This window comes from Fringilla coelebs (assembly GCF_963513975.1).
Source record: "Fringilla coelebs genome assembly, contig: SCAFFOLD_33, whole genome shotgun sequence".
NCBI classification, from domain to species: domain Eukaryota; kingdom Metazoa; phylum Chordata; class Aves; order Passeriformes; family Fringillidae; genus Fringilla; species Fringilla coelebs.
In genome coordinates this window covers 1404528-1410806 of record NW_028167443.1, presented here as the reverse complement: position 1 = coordinate 1410806, position 6279 = coordinate 1404528, and positions in this window count along the sequence as shown.

Sequence of the window (6279 nt, the reverse complement as noted above, 5' to 3'; positions counted from 1 at the left end):
GGTAGACAAGGAGGCAGAAGACGAGAAGGAGAAGGAGGCAGAGTAGGACGAGGAGGAGGCAGACAAGGACGAGGAGGACGAGGAGGATGTGGACGTGGAGGTGTAGGTTGAGGAGGAGGAAGAGGAGAAGGAGGGGTAGTAGGACAAGGATGAGGAGGAGTAGCAGGAGGAGGAGGACAATGATGAGGATGAGGATGAGGATGAGGATGAAGATGAGATGAGGATGAGGAGGAAGAGGACCGTGAGGAGGAGGAGGAGAATGAGGATGAGGCAGAGGAGGACGAGGAGGAGGAGGATGATGAGGTAGAGGAGGGGGAGGACAAGTAGGAGGACAAAGATTATGAGGAAGAAGACAAAGAGAAGGAGTAGGATGAGTTGGAGGAGGACAAAGAGGAGGAGGACAAGGAGAAGGATGAGGTTGAGGAGGAGGCGGAGGAGGATGATGAGGAGGATGAGGAGCTGGAGGACGAGGAGGACAAGGAGGAGGAGGATGAGGAGAATGAGAAGGTGGAGGACCAGGAAGAAGAGGATGAGGAGTAGGATGAGGAAGAATAGGAGGAGTAGGAGGACCAGGAGGAGGAGGAAGAGGAGGATGAGAACAAGGGCGGGGATGTGGAGGAGGTGGAGGAGGAGGCCAGGGACAAGGAGATAGACAAGGATGATCAGAAGGAGGAGGACAACGGGAACGAGCGCACAGATGAGTAAGAGGAGGATGACGAAGAAGAGGAGTACGAGGAGAATGTGGAGGAGGAGGTCGAGGAGGAAAAGGAGAACAAGGAGGAAGAGGAGATGGAGGACAAGGAGGAGGATGAGGAGGTGGAAGAAGAAGATGAGGAGGAGAAGGAGGATGAGGAGGAGTCAGAGGAAGATGAGGAGGAAGAGGAGGAGGAGGAGGTCAATGAGGAGGAGGAAGAGGAGGAGGAGGAGGAAGAGGATGAGGAGATGGATGTGGAGGAGGAGGACGTGGACGAGGAGGAGGAGGATGAGGAGGTGAAAGAAGAGGAGGATGAGGACAAGGAGGAGGACCAGAAGGAGGATGAGGAAGAATTGGACGAGTAGGAGGACGAGGAGGTGGAGGAAGAGGAGTACTAGGCGGCAGAGGAGAAGGACGAGGAGGAGGAGGTGGAGGAGGATGAGGACAAGGAGGAAGAAGAGGAGAAAGAGTATGAGGAGGACGAGGAGCCAGACGAGGAGGAGGAGGAGGAGATGGAGGATGAGGTAGAGGACGAGCATGAGGAGGAGGAAGAGGAGGATAAGGACAAGGACGAGGATGTGGAGGAGTTGGAGGAGGAGGCTGGGGACAAGGAGCTAGGGATGACAAAGGGGCCAAGCACGCAGATGAGGAAGAGAAGGATGATGAGGAAGAGGAGTACAAGGAGAACGTGGAGAAGGAGGTCGAGGAGGAGGAGGACAAGGAAAAGGAGAAAAAAGATGAGGAGGAGGTGGAGGATGAGGAGAAGGAGGAGAGCGAGGAGGAGGATGAAGAGGAGTAGCAGGAGGAGGATGAGGATGATGACATGGATAAGGAGGAGGATGAGGATAAGGGGGAGGAGGATGAAGAGGAAGATGAGGCTGAGGAGGGGGAGAAGTACGAGGAGTAGGATGAGTAGGAGGAGGACAACGATGAGGAGGAGGAGATAGATGAGGAGGCAGAGGACGATGAGGAGGAGGTGGAGTAGGACGAGGAGGTGTAAGTTGAAGAGGAGGAAGAGCAGAAGGAGGGGGAGTAGGACAAGGATGAGGAGGATGATGAGGATGAGGAAGAGGAGGAGGAGAAGCAGGAGACGGATGAGGAGGTAGAGGAGGAAGACGAAGAGGAGGAGGAGGCAGAGAAGGATGTGGAGGAGGTGGAGGAGGAGGCTGAGGATGAGGAGAAGGACAAGGAGGGGGAGGAGGATGAGTAGGAGGAGCATGTGGAGGAGGATGAGGAGGAGGATGAGGAAGAATAGGAGGAGTAGGAGGACAAGGACATGGAGGAGGATGAGGAGGAGGAGGACAAGGAGGATGACGAGGATGAGGAGGAAGAGGAGGATGTGGAGACAGAGGAGGAGGAGAAGTAGGATATCTCTGGGCTCCCTAAGAGGAGCTTTTTTGGGTGGAGTGGAGGAATCACTGCCCCTGGGGACGGCCTTGGGGGTTCCACACTGGGTTGGCCAGGTACTGACAGGGCAGGCCATTGGTTTTGGGGATCCCCGTGAGAGCCGGGGCTGTAGAACGGGGGACCCCCAGATTGAGGAGAGGGGAAGGGGCGATACCAGATCTGGAGGACCCCCAGCAGCCCAGAGATGAGGCGGGGACAGGACCCCCTGACCCTGACAAGGGTGTCTCCTGGGGTGACTTCATGATGCTCGTACCCCCATCAGTCCGTTCTGCCCAGAAATGAGTTCTGCACCTCTAAGGCTGGTTCTAAAAGCGAAGGGGAGGAGGAAGAAGCAGCAGTTTGTTTTCAGAAACTGCACTCACTTCTCCACATTCCGGCTCCTGGACTGTTGTGGTGCCTTAAGGAGCTGGAACAGAGGCCAGAGGGAGTTAAGAGGAATTAAGTGGATTTTTATTGAAGTGCCTTCCAAGGCCACAGTCTTCCAGTACCAGAGGCACAGTTGTGGCTCTGCCTGGATGGCTCCAAGATGGGAGCAAAAGAGAGCTTGGTCACGAGATCTCACATTTTTTGTAAGTTTTAGTCCATTTGCATATAAGAGTTAACTGTGCAATTAATACCTTCAAATTATGAAGTTTCATCCTCCTTGCTTGCTTGCCTGCCCTCCTCTTTTCATGTTGTTTGTGCTTTGGGCCTGAAGTTTGAAGAGATTGTCCTTGAGTCTCCAGCTAGAATAGGATTGTTTTGTCTTCACCACCTTGTGAAAAGATCCCAGTAACACTTAATAAAAAACTAAAAGCTGCACAACAAAACAGAACAGAAAAACTTAAAACCTAAGGTGTCTCTGGACTGTGGATGGACAGACAGTAGGACAGAGCTCTCCTTTGCTTTTAGTTAGTTTTTAGCTTGCTGAAGCAGAGAAGTTCCTTGGGCTGGCGTTTTTCTTTTTCTTTGGAGCTGTTTAAACCTACTCTGGACTGAACACCCAGAACACCATCGGCCGCTCACACCTGTGGCCCACCGGGTTGGTTCTGGCCTGGGCCATGGCATTTCCAGTGCCAGAGGGACTGTGCTCCAGATTGCAAGGCAAGATGTATTCTATTGCCATCTGTATGGCAGTTGTCTGATGTCAAGTCGGCAATTCTCCTTATCTCTCTTCCTGAGTGATTGTAATCAGGGTCCCTCAGCAGGGGACATCTGCTGATAAGGGGCTATTGAATGTCACCACATGACTGATAAGAACTATAACATCCCATTGTGAGATGCTCCGCCCAGAGGGAGGAACCAAGCATTTCTACCCAGATATAATCTGGAGATTCTGACACACCAGCACAGCTCTTCTCCACTGGACTCCCCAGAGGAACAGCAGTTGCTTCTACTTCCATAGATCTGAGGAGGAAGAATACACCCCTTTCCTACAGGACTCCCTTGCTCTAACCGAACCACACCTGACACTCCAGGAGGACTGCAGGCCTTTTCCAACTGGACTGCTACCAACACCCTGACCAACAGGGTGTCAGGTTGAGTTCTGACTCTGTCAGTGTTGTTCTAGTGTATTGCATTGTTTTATTTTATCATTTTATTTTTTTGCCCTTCTCTATTAAAGAACTGTTATTTCCTGCTCCCATATTTTTTGCCTGAGAGCCCCTTAATTTAAAATTCATAGCAATTCAGAGGGGTGGGGAGGGTTTGCATTCTCCATTTCAGGGGAGGCTCCTGTCTCCTTTAACAGGCACCTGTCTTTCCAAACCAAGACAATGATCTTGAAGGTTTTTTCCAACCCAACCCATTCTGTGATTTATTTCACCCTAAACCAGACGTGCACTATGTCAGGTGATTCACACTCTAAACTCTATTCAGTTTGTTGATTGGATTGTCTTTATTGATGATAATTAAATTAAGATGTATAAATTACAGACACCCCAAATTATGCCGATGAATCCCAGTCTTCTCCTGTACCTCAGTTTCTCCACTGGAAGAATTTAATTAATTTTTATCTTGTAAGGTTAAATAAAAATATCAACATATTCAACAGTAGAAAAAATGAGGTCAATATTCTCTGTTTTATCTTCATGGACCGAAAGGACTGGTTGGGAGAAGACACCAGGTCTGGCTAAGATTAGACAGATAAAAAGCATATTTCATATTTCAGGCATTTTTTCCTCCTCATATGCACAGTCTGGATGGAGTTCCAGAGCAGAGTTTTTATTCCCTTCTATCCCCTCAGAGAGAGCACATTTTCTCCATCCGTAAGGATGAAGAAAGAGTCGTGTCAAGAGCAGAGGGACAGTGGTAAATGGATAATAAATGTTCCAACTATGTCTGGGGTGAAATCATTCCAGAAAGCAGCAGGAACAGCACAAAGTAATTTGTAATCTTCAGGAGTGCATGTCCTGGGAAACCCAAACCCAAAACACGTGTTAACACCAGGACAGGGAGACTTTAAATGCTGCTGTTTAAAGCCTTTAAAGTTTAAGGCATGTAGGATAGAAAAAGGAGACAGAGGGTGCTGAGAAATTCCTTGGAAAATGACGGATAGTAGAGAGAAAGTATGGAGACTGGAGAAACAGAAAAAAAGAGAATTACTAAATTTTTTTAACATTTGGTGTCTACTCTGGTGTTTTTCTTCTTCTGTTGGAGGTAAATATTTAAAGTTCTAACAATGGAGGACTATTCAGTGAAGCCACTGGATTTTATACCCAAAATTCCACATCCACTGGCTCTGGAGGAAGATTTTGGTGACCCAGTTCAGATGGAACCCTTTACATAAAACTTGAGAATAATTTAGATTGGATATCCTCTTTTGAAATAACCAGTCCAAAAACCTGTTGCAAATAGAACCCAGCAGTTCAGGTCACATAATTTCCAGTCAAAATTTTAGTATCCCCAAGAGCTGGGAACCACCTTCTTCCAAGAGATCCTTCCCTTAGGGAATTTCATCCAAGAACAGGATTTTCCTTCACCATGAGTATGGGCACATCTTCTACTCCCAGCTTCCCCTTGTAAATCCTTGTATATCCAGCTTTTCTGACCTTCTTGATTGACTCAGTGTCTTTTTTGAACTGGAGAACCAAAAAAGGGACAAATTATCTTCATTTCTCTTTCTTTCCTTAGGCAGCAGGAGGTCAGTAATGTGCCTGAGCCTTTCCAGGTTTAATCCTACTCCCTGAGTCATAGTTGTGACGGGAGAAAATGTGACCAATTCCTGGTGTCTTCCCTGCCCTTCTGGCCTTTCTCAGTGTCATGGGCTGGCAGTGGTGCAATGCCAGTGCACCCATGAAAATATATTTTTCTCAAATGGCTGCTGTGATATGTGACCAGAAACACAGCAGACGAGGCTCAAGCTTAGAAATAAAGGGGAAAAAAGCTTTATTAACCTACACTATAATAAAAGAAACAAAATTCAAAACTAAAACCTTCCAAAACATTTCTACTCCCCCGACCCAATTTCCAACAAAGCACAATGAGACAAAACCTTAGATTCTCAGTCAAGTTACCACCTCTCAGATAATCAATTCTTAGTTCATCAAGGGAGAGAGGAGCCTCTCTTGTACCATAGTCTTCCACAGGTTGAAACCTCTTGTGTTTCCATGTCACACATGGCACTGCCTGGAGAAAATCTGCCATTGTGACCTCCTCCTTCCATGCTCTCACCACCATCCATGGACCAAAACTTCTTAAAGGGTTCCTTTTAAGGATGCTTTGCCAAGTACCAACGAATGACAGTTTTTTGGGACAACATGCCCCCCATTTTCACCTCCCCTGGGGCCGAGGGACTTGAGAACAGATATCTTCTTCTTCCCTGAAGCCAGAGGGCACCACCACACCCTGCTCACCTTTCTCTGTTCACTTCACTCCTGCACATGGTGTCACTGCAGCAGGTCACTCTCACTCCTGCACTGGCAATCACTGCAGCAGGTCACTTTCTTGGCTCAGGCCATTGCATTCCCCTAAATGCAGTCTCTATGTTACAGGAAAATCGGTTCAGTCCGTGGCTGTACAAAGAAAAGTCCAGCCAAAGGCCACTCCATGATCTCTTCTCACCTAGAATTCTTTCCCATCTTCTCCTGACATCGCAGGTCCCAGGCTGTCTCTTTTCTCTTTCAGACGAAGGATTAGTGTTTCACAAAGTTTTCTTTGTCTAAGGAAGGGTTAAAGTCTTGGGCTCTGCTGACCTCAGG